The sequence below is a fragment of the Salmo salar genome, unplaced genomic scaffold, assembly GCF_905237065.1.
Source record: "Salmo salar unplaced genomic scaffold, Ssal_v3.1, whole genome shotgun sequence".
Taxonomy (NCBI): domain Eukaryota; kingdom Metazoa; phylum Chordata; class Actinopteri; order Salmoniformes; family Salmonidae; genus Salmo; species Salmo salar.
The window spans coordinates 15,001-38,202 of record NW_025547383.1 but is presented as its reverse complement, the minus strand read 5'-3'; the positions used below and the strand labels follow the sequence as shown (position 1 = coordinate 38,202).

The window sequence follows — 23,202 nt, the reverse complement described above, 5'->3', positions numbered from 1 at the left end:
AGTAAGATACACACCATCAATCTGGGAGAGACCAGAAACACAGCACAGTAAGATACACACCATCACTCTGGGAGAGACCAGCCACACAGCCACACAGCACAGTAAGATACACACCATCAATCTCAGAGAGACCAGACACACAGCACAGTAAGATACACACCATCACTCTAGGAGAGTCCAGACATACAGCAACACAGCACAGTAAGATACACACCATCACTCTGGAGAGACCAGCCACACAGCACAGTAAGATACACTCCATCACTCTGGGAGAGACCAGACACACAGCACAGTAAGATACACACCATCACTCTGGGAGAGACCAGCCACACAGCACAGTAAGATACACACCATCACTCTGGGAGAGACCAGAAATACTGCCACACAGCACAGAAAGATACACACCATCACTCTGGAGAGACCAGACACACAGCATAGTAAGATAAACACCATCATTCTGGAGAGACAGGACACACAGCACAGTAAGATACACACCATCACTCTGGAGAGACCAGACATACAGCACGGTAAGATAAACACCATCATTCTGGAGAGACCGGACACACAGCCACACAGCACAGTAAGATACACACCATCACTCTAGGAGAGACCAGCCACACAGCACAGTAAGATACACACCATCACTCTGGAGAGACCAGCCTCACAGCACAGTAAGATACACACCATCACTCTGGGAGAGACCAGACATACAGCACAGTAAGATACACACCATCACTCTGGGAGAGACCAGACACACAGCACTGTAAGATACATACCATCACTCTGGGAGAGACCAGACATACAGCACAGTAAGATACACACCATCACTCTGGGCGAGACCAGACACACAGCCACACAGCACAGTAAGATACATACCATCACTCTGGGAGAGACCAGACACACAGCACTGTAAGATACATACCATCACTCTGGGAGAGACCAGAAATACAGCACAGTAAGATACACACCATCACTCTGGGCGAGACCAGACACACAGCCACACAGCACAGTAAGATACATACCATCACTCTGGGAGAGACCAGACATACAGCCACACAGCACAGTAAGATACACACCATCAATCTGGGAGAGACCAGACACACAGCACAGTAAGATACACACCATCACTCTGGGAGAGACCAGCCACACAGCCACACAGCACAGTAAGATACACACCATCAATCTGGGAGAGACCAGACACACAGCACAGTAAGATACACACCATCACTCTAGGAGAGTCCAGACATACAGCAACACAGCACAGTAAGATACACACCATCACTCTGGAGAGACCAGCCACACAGCACAGTAAGATACACACCATCACTCTGGGAGAGACCAGACACACAGCACAGTAAGATACACACCATCACTCTGGGAGAGACCAGCCACACAGCACAGTAAGATACACACCATCACTCTGGGAGAGTCCAGACATACAGCCACACAGCACAGTAAGATACACACCATCACTCTGGAGAGACCAGACATACAGCCACATAGCACAGTATGATACACACCATCACTCTGGAGAGACCAGACACACAGCATAGTAAGATAAACACCATCACTTTGGAGAGACAGGACACACAGCACAGTAAGAAACACACCATCACTCTGGAGAGACCAGACATACAGCACAGTAAGATACACACCTTCACTCTGGAGAGACCGGACACACAGCCACACAGCACAGTAAGATACACACCATTACTCTGGAGAGACCAGCCACACAGCACAGTAAGATACACACCATCACTCTGGGAGAGAACAGACATACAGCACAGTAAGATACACACCTTCACTCTGGAGAGACCGGACACACAGCCACACAGCACAGTAAGATACACCATTACTCTGGAGAGACCAGCCACACAGCACAGTAAGATACACACCATCACTCTGGGAGAGAACAGACATACAGCACAGTAAGAAACACACCATCACTCTGGAGAGACCAGACATACAGCACAGTAAGATACACACCTTCACTCTGGAGAGACCGGACACACAGCCACACAGCACAGTAAGATACACACCATTACTCTGGAGAGACCAGCCACACAGCACAGTAAGAAAAACACCATCACTCTGGGAGAGACCAGACACACAGCACTGTAAGATACATACCATCACTCTGGGAGAGACCAGACATACAGCACAGTAAGATACAAACCATCACTCTGGGAGAGACCAGACATACAGCACAGTAAGATACATACCATCACTCTGGGAGAGACCAGACAACAGCGACACAGCACAGTAAGATACACACCATCAATCTGGGAGAGACCAGCCACACAGCACAGTAAGACACACACCATCACTCTGGGAGAGACCAGACATACAGCACAGTAAGATACACACCATCACTCTGGAGAGAACAGACATACAGCCAAACAGCACAGAAAGATACACACCATCACTCTGGGAGAGACCAGCCACACAGCACAGTAAGATACACACCATCACTCTGGGAGAGACCAGCCATACAGCACAGTAAGATACACACCATCTCTCTGAGAGAGACCAGCCACACAGCAAAGTAAGATACACACCATCACTCTGGGAGAGACCAGCCACACAGCCACACAGCACAGTAAGATACACACCATCACTCTAGGAGAGACCAGCCACACAGCACAGTAAGATACACAAAATCACTCTGGAGAGACCAGCCACACAGCACAGTAAGATACACACCATCACTCTGGGAGAGACCAGACATACACCACAGTAAGATACACACCATCACTCTGGGAGAGACCAGACACACAGCACTGTAAGATACATACCATCACTCTGGGAGAGACCAGACATACAGCACAGTAAGATACACACCATCACTCTGGGCGAGACCAGAGACACAGCCACACAGCACAGTAAGATACATACCATCACTCTGGGAGAGACCAGACATACAGCCACACAGCACAGTAAGATACACACCATCAATCTGGGAGAGACCAGACACACAGCACAGTAAGATACACACCATCACTCTGGGAGAGACCAGCCACACAGCCACACAGCACAGTAAGATACACACCATCACTCTGGGAGAGACCAGACATACAGCCACACAGCACAGTAAGATACACACCATCACTCTGGGAGAGACCAGACATACAGCCACACAGCACAGTAAGATACACACCATCACTCTAGGAGAGACCAGACATACAGCCACACAGCACAGTAAGATACACACCATCACTCTGGAGAGACCAGCCACACAGCACAGTAAGATACACACAATCACTCTGGAGAGATCAGACACACAGCACGGTAAGATAAACACCATCACTCTGGAGAGACCGGTCCAACACACAGCACAGTAAGATACACACCATCACTGTGGAGAGACCAGCCACACAGCACAGTAAGATACACACCATCACTCTGGAGAGACCAGCCACACAGCACAGTAAGATACACACCATCACTCTGGGAGAGACCAGACATACAGCACAGTAAGATACACACCATCACTCTGGGAGAGACCAGACACACAGCCACACAGCACAGTAAGATACACACCATCACTCTGGGGGAGACCAGACACACAGCAATGTAAGATACATACCATCAGTCTGGTAGAGACCAGACATACAGCACAGTAAGATACACACCATCACTCTGGGCGAGACCAGACACACAGCCACACAGCACAGTAAGATACATACCATCACTCTGGGATAGACCAGACATACAGCCACACAGCACAGTAAGATACACACCATCACTCTGGGAGAGACCAGCCACACAGCCACACAGCACAGTAAGATACATACCATCACTCTGGGATAGACCAGACATACAGCCACACAGCACAGTAAGATACACACCATCAATCTGGGAGAGACCAGACACACAGCACAGTAAGATACACACCATCACTCTGGGAGAGACCAGCCACACAGCCACACAGCACAGTAAGATACACACCATCACTCTGGGAGAGACCAGACATACAGCCACACAGCACAGTAAGATACACACCATCACTCTGGGAGAGACCAGACATACAGCCACACAGCACAGTAAGATACACACCATCACTCTAGGAGAGTCCAGACATACAGCCACACAGCACAGTAAGATACACACCATCACTCTGGAGAGACCAGACACACAGCATAGTAAGATAAACACAATCACTCTGGAGAGATAGGAAACACAGCACAGTAAGATACACACCATCACTCTGGAGAGACCAGCCATACAGCCACACAGCACAGTAAGATACACACCATCACTCTGGAGAGACCAGCCACACAGCACAGTAAGATACACACCATCACTCTGGAGAGACCAGACATACAGCACGGTAAGATAAACACCATCACTCTGGAGAGACCGGACACACAAAACAGTAAGATAAACACCATCACTCTGGAGAGACCAGCCACACAGCACAGTAAGATACACACCATCACTCTGGGAGAGACCAGACACACAGCACAGTAAGATACACACCATCACTCTGGGAGAGACCTGCCACACAGAACAGTAAGATACACACCATCACTCTAGGAGAGACCAGCCACACAGCACAGTAAGATACACACCATCACTCTGGAGAGACCAGCCACACAGCACAGTAAGATACACACCATCACTCTGGGAGAGACCAGACATAGAGCACAGTAAGATACACACCATCACTCTGGGAGAGACCAGACACACAGCCACACAGCACAGTAAGATACACACCATCACTCTGGGAGAGACCAGACACACAGCACTGTAAGATACATACCATCACTCTGGGAGAGACCAGACATACAGCACAGTAAGATACACACCATCACTCTGGGCGAGACCAGACACACAGCCACACAGCACAGTAAGATACATACCATCACTCTGGGAGAGACCAGACACACAGCACTGTAAGATACATACCATCACTCTGGGAGAGACCAGAAATACAGCACAGTAAGATACACACCATCACTCTGGGCGAGACCAGACACACAGCCACACAGCACAGTAAGATACATACCATCACTCTGGGAGAGACCAGACATACAGCCACACAGCACAGTAAGATACACACCATCAATCTGGGAGAGACCAGAAACACAGCACAGTAAGATACACACCATCACTCTGGGAGAGACCAGCCACACAGCCACACAGCACAGTAAGATACACACCATCAATCTGGGAGAGACCAGACACACAGCACAGTAAGATACACACCATCACTCTAGGAGAGTCCAGACATACAGCAACACAGCACAGTAAGATACACACCATCACTCTGGAGAGACCAGCCACACAGCACAGTAAGATACACACCATCACTCTGGGAGAGACCAGACACACAGCACAGTAAGATACACACCATCACTCTGGGAGAGACCAGCCACACAGCACAGTAAGATACACACCATCACTCTGGGAGAGACCAGACATACTGCCACACAGCACAGAAAGATACACACCATCACTCTGGAGAGACCAGACACACAGCATAGTAAGATAAACACCATCATTCTGGAGAGACAGGACACACAGCACAGTAAGATACACACCATCACTCTGGAGAGACCAGACATACAGCACGGTAAGATAAACACCATCATTCTGGAGAGACCGGACACACAGCCACACAGCACAGTAAGATACACACCATCACTCTAGGAGAGACCAGCCACACAGCACAGTAAGATACACACCATCACTCTGGAGAGACCAGCCTCACAGCACAGTAAGATACACACCATCACTCTGGGAGAGACCAGACATACAGCACAGTAGATACACACCATCACTCTGGGCGAGACCAGACACACAGCCACACAGCACAGTAAGATACATACCATCACTCTGGGAGAGACCAGACACACAGCACTGTAAGATACATACCATCACTCTGGGAGAGACCAGAAATACAGCACAGTAAGATACACACCATCACTCTGGGCGAGACCAGACACACAGCCACACAGCACAGTAAGATACATACCATCACTCTGGGAGAGACCAGACATACAGCCACACAGCACAGTAAGATACACACCATCAATCTGGGAGAGACCAGACACACAGCACAGTAAGATACACACCATCACTCTGGGAGAGACCAGCCACACAGCCACACAGCACAGTAAGATACACACCATCAATCTGGGAGAGACCAGACACACAGCACAGTAAGATACACACCATCACTCTAGGAGAGTCCAGACATACAGCAACACAGCACAGTAAGATACACACCATCACTCTGGAGAGACCAGCCACACAGCACAGTAAGATACACACCATCACTCTGGGAGAGACCAGACACACAGCACAGTAAGATACACACCATCACTCTGGGAGAGACCAGCCACACAGCACAGTAAGATACACACCATCACTCTGGGAGAGTCCAGACATACAGCCACACAGCACAGTAAGATACACACCATCACTCTGGAGAGACCAGACATACAGCCACATAGCACAGTATGATACACACCATCACTCTGGAGAGACCAGACACACAGCATAGTAAGATAAACACCATCACTTTGGAGAGACAGGACACACAGCACAGTAAGAAACACACCATCACTCTGGAGAGACCAGACATACAGCACAGTAAGATACACACCTTCACTCTGGAGAGACCGGACACACAGCCACACAGCACAGTAAGATACACACCATTACTCTGGAGAGACCAGCCACACAGCACAGTAAGATACACACCATCACTCTGGGAGAGAACAGACATACAGCACAGTAAGATACACACCTTCACTCTGGAGAGACCGGACACACAGCCACACAGCACAGTAAGATACACACCATTACTCTGGAGAGACCAGCCACACAGCACAGTAAGATACACACCATCACTCTGGGAGAGAACAGACATACAGCACAGTAAGAAACACACCATCACTCTGGAGAGACCAGACATACAGCACAGTAAGATACACACCTTCACTCTGGAGAGACCGGACACACAGCCACACAGCACAGTAAGATACACACCATTACTCTGGAGAGACCAGCCACACAGCACAGTAAGAAAAACACCATCACTCTGGGAGAGACCAGACACACAGCACTGTAAGATACATACCATCACTCTGGGAGAGACCAGACATACAGCACAGTAAGATACAAACCATCACTCTGGGAGAGACCAGACATACAGCACAGTAAGATACATACCATCACTCTGGGAGAGACCAGACATACAGCGACACAGCACAGTAAGATACACACCATCAATCTGGGAGAGACCAGCCACACAGCACAGTAAGACACACACCATCACTCTGGGAGAGACCAGACATACAGCACAGTAAGATACACACCATCACTCTGGAGAGAACAGACATACAGCCAAACAGCACAGAAAGATACACACCATCACTCTGGGAGAGACCAGCCACACAGCACAGTAAGATACACACCATCACTCTGGGAGAGACCAGCCATACAGCACAGTAAGATACACACCATCTCTCTGAGAGAGACCAGCCACACAGCAAAGTAAGATACACACCATCACTCTGGGAGAGACCAGCCACACAGCCACACAGCACAGTAAGATACACACCATCACTCTAGGAGAGACCAGCCACACAGCACAGTAAGATACACAAAATCACTCTGGAGAGACCAGCCACACAGCACAGTAAGATACACACCATCACTCTGGGAGAGACCAGACATACACCACAGTAAGATACACACCATCACTCTGGGAGAGACCAGACACACAGCACTGTAAGATACATACCATCACTCTGGGAGAGACCAGACATACAGCACAGTAAGATACACACCATCACTCTGGGCGAGACCAGACACACAGCCACACAGCACAGTAAGATACATACCATCACTCTGGGAGAGACCAGACATACAGCCACACAGCACAGTAAGATACACACCATCAATATGGGAGAGACCAGACACACAGCACAGTAAGATACACACCATCACTCTGGGAGAGACCAGCCACACAGCCACACAGCACAGTAAGATACACACCATCACTCTGGGAGAGACCAGACATACAGCCACACAGCACAGTAAGATACACACCATCACTCTGGGAGAGACCAGACATACAGCCACACAGCACAGTAAGATACACACCATCACTCTAGGAGAGTCCAGACATACAGCCACACAGCACAGTAAGATACACACCATCACTCTGGAGAGACCAGACACACAGCATAGTAAGATAAACACAATCACTCTGGAGAGATAGGACACACAGCACGGTAAGATACACACCATCACTCTGGAGAGACCAGCCATACAGCCACACAGCACAGTAAGATACACACCATCACTCTGGAGAGACCAGCCACACAGCACAGTAAGATACACACCATCACTCTGGAGAGACCGGACACACAGCACAGTAAGATACACACCATCACTCTGGAGAGACCGGACACACAGCACAGTAAGATACACACCATCACTGTAGGAGAGACCAGCCACACAGCACAGTAAGATACACACCATCACTCTGGAGAGACCAGCCACACAGCACAGTAAGATACACACCATCACTGTAGGAGAGACCAGACATACAGCACAGTAAGATACACACCATCACTCTGGGAGAGACCAGACACACAGCCACACAGCACAGTAAGATACACACCATCACTCTGGGGGAGACCAGACACACAGCAATGTAAGATACATACCATCAGTCTGGTAGAGACCAGACATACAGCACAGTAAGATACACACCATCACTCTGGGCGAGACCAGACACACAGCCACACAGCACAGTAAGATACATACCATCACTCTGGGATAGACCAGACATACAGCCACACAGCACAGTAAGATACACACCATCAATCTGGGAGAGACCAGACACACAGCACAGTAAGATACACACCATCACTCTGGGAGAGACCAGCCACACAGCCACACAGCACAGTAAGATACATACCATCACTCTGGGATAGACCAGACATACAGCCACACAGCACAGTAAGATACACACCATCAATCTGGGAGAGACCAGACACACAGCACAGTAAGATACACACCATCACTCTGGGAGAGACCAGCCACACAGCCACACAGCACAGTAAGATACACACCATCACTCTGGGAGAGACCAGACATACAGCCACACAGCACAGTAAGATACACACCATCACTCTGGGAGAGACCAGACATACAGCCACACAGCACAGTAAGATACACACCATCACTCTAGGAGAGTCCAGACATACAGCCACACAGCACAGTAAGATACACACCATCACTCTGGAGAGACCAGACACACAGCATAGTAAGATAAACACAATCACTCTGGAGAGATAGGAAACACAGAACAGTAAGATACACACCATCACTCTGGAGAGACCAGCCATACAGCCACACAGCACAGTAAGATACACACCATCACTCTGGAGAGACCAGCCACACAGCACAGTAAGATACACACCATCACTCTGGAGAGACCAGACATACAGCACGGTAAGATAAACACCATCACTCTGGAGAGACCGGACACACAGCACAGTAAGATAAACACCATCACTCTGGAGAGACCAGCCACACAGCACAGTAAGATACACACCATCACTCTGGGAGAGACCAGACACACAGCACAGTAAGATACACACCTTCACTCTGGGAGAGACCTGCCACACAGAACAGTAAGATACACACCATCACTCTAGGAGAGACCAGCCACACAGCACAGTAAGATACACACCATCACTCTGGAGAGACCAGCCACACAGCACAGTAAGATACACACCATCACTCTGGGAGAGACCAGACATAGAGCACAGTAAGATACACACCATCACTCTGGGAGAGACCAGACACACAGCCACACAGCACAGTAAGATACACACCATCACTCTGGGAGAGACCAGACACACAGCACTGTAAGATACATACCATCACTCTGGGAGAGACCAGACATACAGCACAGTAAGATACACACCATCACTCTGGGCGAGACCAGACACACAGCCACACAGCACAGTAAGATACATACCATCACTCTGGGAGAGACCAGACATACAGCCACACAGCACAGTAAGATACACACCATCAATCTGGGAGACACCAGACACACAGCACAGTAAGATACACACCATCACTCTGGGAGAGACCAGCCACACAGCCACACAGCACAGTAAGATACACACCATCACTCTGGGAGAGACCAGACATACAGCCACACAGCACAGTAAGATACACACCATCACTCTGGGAGAGACCAGACATACAGCCACACAGCACAGTAAGATACACACCATCACTCTAGGAGAGTCCAGACATACAGCATAGTAAGATAAACACCATCACTCTGGAGAGACAGGACACAAAGCACACTAAGATACACACCATCACTCTGGAAAGACCAGCCATACAGCCACATAGCACAGTAAGATACACACCATCACTCTGGAGAGACCAGACATACAGCACGGTAAGATAAACACCATCACTCTGGAGAGACCGTACACACAGCACAGTAAGATACACACCATCACTCTGGAGAGACCAGCCACACAGCCCAGTAAGATACACACCATCACTCTGGGAGAGACCAGACACACAGCACAGTAAGATACACACCATCACTCTGGGAGAGACCAGCCACACAGCCACACAGCACAGTAAGATACACACCATCACTCTAGGAGAGACCAGCCACACAGCACAGTAAGATACACACCATCACTCTGGAGAGACCAGCCACACAGCACAGTAAGATACACACCATCACTCTGGGAGAGACCAGCCACACAGCCACACAGCACAGTAAGATACACACCATCACTCTGGGAGAGACCAGACATACAGCCACACAGCACAGTAAGATACACACCATCACTCTGGGAGAGACATGACACACAGCACAGTAAGATACACACAATCACTCTGGGAGAGACCAGACACACAGCCACACAGCACAGTAAGATACACACCATCACTCTGGGAGAGATAAGCCACACAGCACAGGAAGATTCACACCACCACTCTGGGAGAGACCACCCACACAGCACAGTAAGATACACACCATCACTCTGGGAGAGACCAGCCACACAGCCAAAAAGCACAGTAAGATACACACCATCACTCTGGGAGAGACCAGACACACAGCACAGTAAGATACACACCATCACTCTGGGAGAGACCAGCCACACAGCCACACAGCACATTAAGATACACACCATCACTCTGAGAGAGACCAGCCATACAGCACAGAAAGGTACACACCATCACTCTGGAGAGACCAGACACAAAGCACAGTAAGATACACACCATCACTCTGTGAGAGACCAGCCATACAGCACAGTAAGATACATACCATCACTCGGGGAGAGACCAGACACACAGCACAGTAAGATACACACCATCACTCTGGGAGAGACCAGCCACACAGCACAGTAAGATACACACCATAACTCTTTGAGAGACCAGACACACAGCAGAGTAAGATACACACCATCACTCTGGGAGAGACCAGACACACAGCCACACAGCACAGTAAGATACACACAATCACTCTGGGAGAGACCAGACACACAGCACAGTAAGATACACACCATCACTCTGGGAGAGACCAGCCACACAGCACAGTAAGATACACACCATCACTTTGGAGAGACCAGACACATAGCCACACAGCACAGTAAGATATACACCATCACTCTGGGAGAGACCAGCCACACAGCACGTTAAGATACACACCATCACTCTGGGAGAGACCAGACACACAGCACAGTATGATACACACCATCACTCTGGGAGAGACCAGACATACAGCCACACAGCACAGTAAGATACACACCATCACTCTGGGAGAGACCAGCCACACAGCCACACAGCACAGTAAGATACACACCATCACTCTGGAGAGACCAGACATACAGCCTTACAGCACAGTAAGATACACACCATCACTCAGGGAGAGACCAGCCACACAGCACAGTAAGATACACACCATCACTCTGGGAGAGACCAGCTACACAGCACAGTATGATACACACCATCACTCTGGGAGAGACCAGACATACATCACAGTAAGATGCACACCATCACTCTGGAGAGACCAGACATACAGCCACACAGCACAGTAACATACACACCATCACTCTGGGAGAGACCAGACATACAGCACAGTAAGATACACACCATCACTCTGTAGAGACCAGACATACAGCGACACAGCACAGTAAGATACACACCATCACTCTAGAGAGACCAGACACACAGCACGGTAAGATACACACCATCAATCTGGAGAGACCAGACATACAGCCACACAGCACAGTAAGATACACACCATCACTCTGGGAGAGACCAGCCACACAGCACAGTAAGATACACACCATCACTCTGGAGAGACCAGCCACACAGCACAGTAAGATACACACAATTACTCTGGGAGAGACCAGCCACACAGCACTGTAAGATACACACCATAACTCTGGGAGAGACCAGCCACACAGCACAGTAAGATACACACAATAACTCTGGGAGAGACCAGACACACAGCACAGTAAGATACACACCATCACTCTGGGAGAGACCAGCCACACAGCACAGTAAGATACACACCATCACTCTGGAGAGACCAGACATACAGCCACACAGCACAGTAAGTTACACACCATCACTCTGGGAGAGACCAGCCACACAGCACAGTAAGATACACACCATCACTCTGGGAGAGTCCAGACATACAGCCACACAGCACAGTAAGATACACACCATCACTCTGGAGAGACCAGACACACAGCATAGTAAGATAAACACCATCACTCTGGAGAGACAGGACACACAGCACAGTAAGATACACACCATCACTCTGGAGAGACCAGACATACAGCACGGTAAGATAAACACCATCACTCTGGAGAGACCGGACACACAGCACAGTAAGATACACACCATCACTCTGGAGTGACCAGCCACACAGCACAGTAAGATACACACCATCACTCTGGGAGAGACCAGACACACAGCGCAGTAAGATACACACCATCACTCTGGGAGAGACCAGCCACACAGCCACACAGCACAGTAAGATACACACCATCACTCTAGGAGAGACCAGCCACACAGCACAGTAAGATACACACCATCACTCTGGAGAGACCACCCACACAGCACAGTAAGAGACACACCATCACTCTGGGAGAGACCAGACATACAGCACAGTAAGATACACAACATCACTCTGGGAGAGACCAGACACACAGCACTGTAAGATACATACCATCACTCTGGGAGAGACCAGACATACAGCACAGTAAGATACACACCATCACTCTGGGCGAGACCAGACACACAGCCACACAGCACAGTAAGATACATACCATCACTCTGGGAGAGACCAGACATACAGCCACAAAGCACAGTAAGATACACACCATCAATCTTGGAGAGACCAGCCACACAGCACAGTAAGATACACACCATCACTCTGGGAGAGACCAGCCACACAGCACAGTAAGATACACACCATCACTCTGGAGAGACCAGACATACAGCCACACAGCACAGTAAGGTACACACCATCACTCTGGGAGAGACCAGCCACACAGCACAGTAAGATACACACCATCACTCTGGGAGAGTCCAGACATACAGCCACACAGCACAGTAAGATACACACCATCACTCTGGAGAGACCAGACACACATCATAGTAAGATAAACACCATCACTCTGGAGAGACAGGACACACAGCACAGTAAGATACACACCATCACTCTGGAGAGACCAGACATACAGCACGGTAAGATAAACACCATCACTCTGGAGAGACCGGACACACAGCACAGTAAGATACACACCATCACTCTGGAGAGACCAGCCACACAGCACAGTAAGATACACACCATCACTCTGGGAGAGACCAGACACACAGCGCAGTAAGATACACACCATCACTCTGGGAGAGACCAGCCACACAAACACACAGCACAGTAAGATACACACCATCACTCTAGGAGAGACCAGCCACACAGCACAGTAAGATACACACCATCACTCTGGAGAGACCACCCACACAGCACAGTAAGAGACACACCATCACTCTGGGAGAGACCAGACATACAGCACAGTAAGATACACAACATCACTCTGGGAGAGACCAGACACACAGCACTGTAAGATACATACCATCACTCTGGGAGAGACCAGACATACAGCACAGTAAGATACACACCATCACTCTGGGCGAGACCAGACACACAGCCAGACAGCACAGTAAGATACATACCATCACTCTGGGAGAGACCAGACATACAGCCACACAGCACAGTAAGATACACACCATCAATCTTGGAGAGACCAGCCACACAGCACAGTAAGATACACACCATCACTCTGGGAGAGACCAGACATACAGCACAGTAAGATACATACCATCACTCTGGAGAGAACAGACATACAGCCAGACAGCACAGAAAGATACACACCATCACTCTGGGAGAGACCAGCCACACAGCACAGTAAGATACACACCAGCACTCTGGGAGAGACCAGACACACAGCACAGTAAGATACACACCATCACTCTGGGAGAGACCAGACACACAGCCACACAGCACAGTAAGATATACACCATCACTCTGGGAGTGACCAGACACACAGCACAGTAAGATACACACCATCACTCTGGGAGAGACCAGACACACAGCCACACAGCACAGTAAGATATACACCATCACTCTGGGACAGACCAGCCACAGAGCACCGTAAGATACACACCATCACTCTGGGAGATACCAGACATACAGCACAGTAAGATACACACCATCACTCTGGGAGAGTCCAGACATACAGCACAGTAAGAACCACACCATCACTCTGGGAGAGACCAGATATACAGCCATACAGCACAGTAAGATACACACCATCACTCTGGGAGAGACCAGCCACACAGCACAGTAAGATACACACCATCACTTTGGAGAGACCAGACACACAGCATCACAGCACAGTAAGATACATACCATCACCATGGGAGAGACCAGACACACAGCCACACAGCACAGTAAGATATACACCATCACTCTGGGACAGACCAGCCACACAGCACAGTAAGATACACACCATCACTCTGGAGAGACCAGACATACAGCCACACAGCACAGTAAGATACACACCATCACTCTGGGAGAGACCAGACATACAGCACAGTAAGATACAGACCATCACTCTGGGAGAGACTAGCCACACAGCACAGTAAGAAACACACAATCACTCTGGGAGAGACCAGACACACTGCAAAGTAAGATACACACCATCACTCTGGGAGAGACCAGCCACACAGCACAGAAAGATACACACCATCACTTTGGAGAGAACAGACACACAGCATCACAGCACAGTAAGATACATACCATCACCATGGGAGAGACCAGACACATAGCCACACAGCACAGTAAGATATACACCATCACTTTGGGAGAGACCAGCCACACAGCACGTTAAGATAAACACCATCACTCTGGGAGAGACCAGACACACAGCACAGTATGATACACACCATCACTCTGGGAGAGACCAGACACACAGCACAGTATGATACACACCATCACTCTGGGAGAGACCAGACATACAGCCACACAGCACAGTAAGATACACACCATCAATCTGGGAGAGACCAGACATACAGCACAGTAAGATACACACCATCACTCTGGGAGAGACCAGCCACACAGCCACACAGCACAGTAAGATACACACCATCACTCTGGGAGAGACCAGACACACAGCAAAGTAAGATACACACCATCACTCTGTGAGAGACCAGCTACACAGCACAGTATGATACACACCATCACTCTGGGAGAGACCAGACATACATCACAGTAAGATGCACACCATCACTCTGGAGAGACCAGACATACAGCCACACAGCACAGTAACATACACACCATCTCTCTGGGAGAGACCAGACATACAGCACAGTAAGATACACACCATCACTCTGTAGAGACCAGACATACAGCGACACAGCACAGTAAGATACACACCATCACTCTAGAGAGACCAGACATACAGCACAGTAAGATACACACCATCACTCTGGGAGAGACCAGACATACAGCCACACAGCACAGTAAGAAACACACCATCACTCTGGGAGAGACCAGACACACAGCACAGTAAGATACACACCATCAATCTGGAGAGACCAGACATACAGCCAGACAGCACAGTAAGATACACACCATCACTCTGGGAGAGACCAGACATACAGCCAAACAGGTTAGTAAGATACACACCATCACTCTGGGAGAGACCAGCCACACAGCACAGTAAGATACACACCATCACTCTGGGAGAGACCAGACACACAGCACAGTAAGATACACACCATCACTCTGGAGACACCAGCCACACAGCACAGTAAGATACACACAATCACTCTGGGAGAGACCAGCCACACAGCACAGTAAGATACACACCATAACTCTGGGAGAGACCAGCCAAACAGCACAGTAAGATACACACAATCACTCTGGGAGAGACCAGACACACAGCACAGTAAGATACACACCATCACTCTGGGAGAGACCAGCCACACAGCACAGTAAGATACACACCATCACTCTGGAGAGACCAGACATACAGCCACAAAGCACAGTAAGATACACACCATCACTCTGGGAGAGACCAGACATACAGCACAGTAAGATACAGACCATCACTCTGGGAGAGACTAGCCACACAGCACAGTAAGAAACACACAATCACTCTGGGAGAGACCAGACACACAGCAAAGTAAGATACACACCATCACTCTGGGAGAGACCAGCCACACAGCACAGAAAGATACACACCATCACTTTGGAGAGAACAGACACACAGCATCACAGCACAGTAAGATACATACCATCACCATGGGAGAGACCAGACACATAGCCACACAGCACAGTAAGATATACACCATCACTTTGGGAGAGACCAGCCACACAGCACGTTAAGATAAACACCATCACTCTGGGAGAGACCAGACACACAGCACAGTATGATACACACCATCACTCTGGGAGAGACCAGACACACAGCACAGTATGATACACACCATCACTCTGGGAGAGACCAGCCACACAGCACAGTAAGATACATACCATCACTCTGGAGAGACCAGACATACAGCCACAAAGCACAGTAAGATACACACCATCACTCTGGGAGAGACCAGACATACAGCACAGTAAGATAGACCATCACTCTGGGAGAGACCAGCCACACAGCACAGTAAGATACACACAATCACTCTGGAGAGACCAGACATACAGCCACACAGCACAGTAAGATACACACCATCACTCTGGAGAGACCAGACATACAGCCACACAGCACAGTAAGATACACACCATCACTCAGGGAGAGACCAGCCACACAGCACAGTAAGATACACACCATCATTCTGGGAGAGACCAGCTACACAGCACAGTATGATACACACCATCACTCTGGGAGAGACCAGACATACATCACAGTAAGATGCACACCATCACTCTGGAGAGACCAGACATACAGCCACACAGCACAGTAACATACACACCATCACTCTGGGAGAGACCAGACATACAGCACAGTAAGATACACACCATCACTCTGTAGAGACCAGACATACAGCGACACAGCACAGTAAGATACACACCATCACTCTAGAGAGACCAGACACACTGCACAGTAAGATACACACCATCAATCTGGAGAGACCAGACATACAGCCAAACAGTACAGTAAGATACACACCATCACTCTGGGAGAGACCAGCCACACAGCACAGTAAGATACACACCATCACTCTGGGAGAGACCAGCCACACAGCATATTAAGATACACACCATCACTCTGGAGAGACCAGCCACACAGCACAGTAAGATACACACCATCACTCTGGAGAGACCAGACATACAGCCACACAGCACAGAAAGGTACACACCATCACTCTGGGAGAGACCAGCCACACAGCACAGTAAGATACACACCATCACTCTGGGAGAGTCCAGACATAGAGCCACACAGCACAGTAAGATACACACCATCACTCTGGAGAGACCAGACACACAGCATAGTAAGATAAACACTATCACTCTGGAGAGACAGGACACACAGCACAGTAAGATACACACCATCACTCTGGAGAGACCAGACATACAGCACGGTAAGATAAACACCATCACTCTGGAGAGACCGGACACACAGCACAGTAAGATACACACCATCACTCTGGAGAGACCAGCCACACAGCACAGTAAGATACACACCATCACTCTGGGAGAGACCAGACACACAGCACAGTAAGATACACACCATCACTCTGGGAGAGACCAGCCACACAGCCACACAGCACAGTAATATACACACCATCACTCTAGGAGAGACCAGCCACACAGCACAGTAAGATACACACTATCACTCTGGAGAGACCAGCCACACAGCACAGTAAGAGACACACCATCACTCTGGGAGAGACCAGACATACAGCACAGTAAGATACACACCATCACTCTGGGAGAGACCAGACACACCCACACAGCACAGTAAGATACACAACATCACTCTGGGATAGACCAGACACACAGCACTGTAAGATACATACCATCACTCTGGGAGAGACCAGACATACAGCACAGTAAGATACACACCATCACTCTGGGCGAGACCAGACACACAGCCACACAGCACAGTAAGATACATACCATCACTCTGGGAGAGACCAGACATACAGCCACACAGCACAGTAAGATACACATCATCAATCTTGGAGAGACCAGCCACACAGCACAGTAAGATACACACCATCACTCTGGGAGAGACCAGTCATACAGCACAGTAAGATACATACCATCACTCTGGAGAGAACAGACATACAGCCAGACAGCACAGAAAGATACACACCATCACTCTGGGAGAGACCAGCCACACAGCACAGTAAGATACACACCATCACTCTGGGAGAGACCAGACACACAGCACAGTAAGATACACACCATAACTCTGGGAGAGACCAGACACACAGCCACACAGCACAGTAAGATATACACCATCACTCTGGGAGTGACCAGACACACAGCACAGTAAGATACACACCATCACTCTGGGAGAGACCAGACACACAGCCACACAGCACAGTAAGATATACACCATCACTCTGGGACAGACCAGCCACACAGCACCGTAAGATACACACCATCACTCTGGGAGATACCAGACATACAGCACAGTAAGATACACACCATCACTCTGGGAGAGTCCAGACATACAGCACAGTAAGAACCACACCATCACTCTGGGAGAGAACAGATATACAGCCATACAGCACAGTAAGATACACACCATCACTCTGGGAGAGACCAGACATACAGCACAGTAAGATACACACCATCACTCTGGGAGAGACCAGCCACACAGCACAGTAAGATACACACCATCACTCTGGGAGAGACCAGCCACACAGCACAGTAAGATTCACACCATCACTCTGGGAGAGACCAGACACACAGCACAGTAAGATACACACCATCACTCTGGGAGAGAACAGCCACACAGCACAGTAAGATACACACCATCACTCTGGGAGAGACCAGCCATACAGCACAGTAAGATACACACCATCACTCTGGGAGAGACCAGCCATACAGCACAGTAAGATACACACCATCACTCTGGAGAGACCAGACATACAGCACAGTAAGATACACACCATCACTCTGGAGTGGCCAAACACACAGCACAGTAAGATACACACCATCACTCTGGGAGAGACCAGGCATACAGCACAGTAAGATAAACACCATCACTCTGGGAGAGACCAGACATACAGCACAGTAAGATACACACCATCACTCTGGGAGAGACCAGCCACACAGCACAGTAAGATACACACCATAACTCTGGGAGAGACCAGACACACAGCCACACAGCACAGTAAGATATACACCATCACTCTGGGAGTGACCAGACACACAGCACAGTAAGATACACACCATCACTCTGGGAGAGACCAGACACACAGCCACACAGCACAGTAAGATATACACCATCACTCTGGGACAGACCAGCCACACAGCACCGTAAGATACACACCATCACTCTGGGAGATACCAGACATACAGCACAGTAAGATACACACCATCACTCTGGGAGAGTCCAGACATACAGTACAGTAAGAACCACACCATCACTCTGGGAGAGAACAGATATACAGCCATACAGCACAGTAAGATACACACCATCACTCTGGGAGAGACCAGCCACACAGCACAGTAAGATATACACCATCACTCTGGGAGAGACCAGACATACAGCACAGTAAGATACACACCATCACTCTGGGAGAGACCAGCCACACAGCACAGTAAGATACACACCATCACTCTGGGAGAGACCAGCCACACAGCACAGTAAGATTCACACCATCACTCTGGGAGTGACCAGACACACAGCACAGTAAGATACACACCATCACTCTGGGAGAGACCAGCCACACAGCACAGTAAGATACACACCATCACTCTGGGAGAGACCAGCCATACAGCACAGTAAGATACACACCACCACTCTGGGAGAGACCAGCCATACAGCACAGTAAGATACACACCATCACTCTGGAGAGACCAGACATACAGCACAGTAAGATACACACCATCACTCTGGAGTGGCCAAACACACAGCACAGTAAGATACACACCATCACTCTGGGAGAGACCAGCCATACAGCACAGTAAGATAAACACCATCACTCTGGGAGAGACCAGACATACAGCACAGTAAGATACACACCATCACTCTGGGAGAGACCAGCCACACAGCACAGTAAGATACACACCATCACTCTGGAGAGACCAGACATACAGCACAGTAAGATACACACCATCACTCTGGAGAGACCAGCCACACAGCACAGTAAGATACACACCATCACTCTGGGAGAGACCAGACATACAGCACAGTAAGATACACACCATCACTCTGGGAGAGACCAGACACACAGCACAGTAAGATACACACCATAACTCTGGGAGAGACCAGACACACAGCCACACAGCACAGTAAGATATACACCATCACTCTGGGAGTGACCAGACATACAGCACAGTAAGATACACACCATCACTCTGGGAGTGACCAGACACACAGCCACACAACACAGTAAGATATACACCATCACTCTGGGACAGACCAGCCACACAGCACTGTAAGATACACACCATCACTCTGGGAGATACCAGACATACAGCACAGTAAGATACACACCATCACTCTGGGAGAGTCCAGACATACAGCACAGTAAGAACCACACCATCACTCTGGGAGAGAACAGATATACAGCCATACAGCACAGTAAGATACACACCATCACTCTGGGAGAGACCAGCCACACAGCACAGTAAGATACACACCATCACTCTGGGAGAGACCAGACATACAGCACAGTAAGATACACACCATCACTCTGGGAGAGACCAGCCACACAGCACAGTAAGATACACACCATCACTCTGGGAGAGACCAGCCACACAGCACAGTAAGATTCACACCATCACTCTGGGAGAGACCAGACACACAGCACAGTAAGATACACACCATCACTCTGGGAGAGACCAGCCACACAGCACAGTAAGATACACACCATCACTCTGGGAGAGACCAGCCATACAGCACAGTAAGATACACACCATCACTCTGGGAGAGACCAGCCATACAGCACAGTAAGATACACACCATCACTCTGGAGAGACCAGACATACAGCACAGTAAGATACACACCATCACTCTGGAGTGGCCAAACACACAGCACAGTAAGATACACACCATCACTCTGGGAGAGACCAGCCATACAGCACAGTAAGATAAACACCATCACTCTGGGAGAGACCAGACATACAGCACAGTAAGATACACACCATCACTCTGGGAGAGACCAGCCACACAGCACAGTAAGATACACACCATCACTCTGGAGAGACCAGACATACAGCACAGTAAGATACACACCATCACTCTGGAGAGACCAGCCACACAGCACAGTAAGATACACACCATCACTCTGGGAGAGACCAGACATACAGCACTGTGTGTGTGTGTGTGTGTGTGTGTGTGTGTGTGTGTGTGTGTGTGTGTGTGTGTGTGTGTGTGTGTGTGTGTGTGTGTGTGTGTGTGTGTGTGTGTGTGTGTGTGTGTGTGTGTGTGTGTGTGTGTGTGTTTTCAGGAGAGAGTCTTCCTCAGTGTGTCCAACCACATCTTCACTGTGATCTTCATAGCAGAGATGACCGTTAAGGTAACGTAACACCTTTAGTTAATGTAATGTAATACATTTAGTTAAGGTAAAAACATTTAGTTAAGGTAATGTAATACATTTAGTTAAGTTAATGTAACACATTTAGTTAAGGTAATGTAAAACATTTAGTTAAGGTAATATAATTAATTTAGTTAAGGTAATGTAATTAATTTAGTTAAGGTAATGTAATTAATTTAGTTAAGGTAAAAACATTTAGTTAAAGTAATACGTTTAGTGAAGTTAATGTAACACATTTAGTTAAGGTAATGTAACACGTTTAGTTAAGGTAATGTAAAACATTTAGTTAAGGTAATGTAAAACATTTAGTTAAGGTAATGTAATACATTTTGTTAAGGTAATGTAAAACATTTTGTTAAGGTAATGTAAAACATTTAGTTAAGGTAATGTAATACATTTAGTTAAGGTAATGTAATACATTTATTTAAGGTAAAAACATTTAGTTAAAGTAAAACATTTAGTTAAGGTAAAGTAATACATTTAGTTAAGGTAATGTAATACATTTAGTTAAGGTAAAAACATTTAGTTAAAGTAAAACATTTAGTTAAGGTAAAGTAATACATTTAGTTAAGGTAAAACATTTTGTTGAAGTAAAACATTTAGTTAAGGTAATGTAAAGTAAAACATTTAGTTAATGTAAAAACATTTAAGGTAACATTAAAAAACATGGTTCTATAGAATTGCATTTCAATGAGAACGACAGATCTACAACTCACATTTCTATGTGAATTTAGTCGGGTCACACACACAAGAAAAAAGTAACATAATGCAGCTTTGATCCAAAATCGCTACGTTACCGCTCTTTTGAAATGGAAGCCAAAATGGCCGCCCTTTTCTGTGATTGAATAAAACATGAATGAATAAATAATTTTCATACATGAATTATATAACGTATATAATATA

The 23,202-nt window shown here is 48.2% G+C and overlaps 1 long non-coding RNA gene across 1 annotated transcript in view; it reads left to right on the top strand.

Moving 5' to 3' along the window:
- Nucleotides 1-17,257: 17,257 nt before the first annotated feature.
- The window catches only part of LOC123731802 (uncharacterized), an 11,225-nt gene continuing 5,280 nt past the window's right edge, over nucleotides 17,258-23,202 (top strand). The window contains exons 1-2 of the long non-coding RNA XR_006762844.1: nucleotides 17,258-17,296; nucleotides 22,213-22,281. This is a non-coding gene — a long non-coding RNA (uncharacterized lncRNA). The remainder of the gene's footprint in view (nucleotides 17,297-22,212; nucleotides 22,282-23,202) is intronic.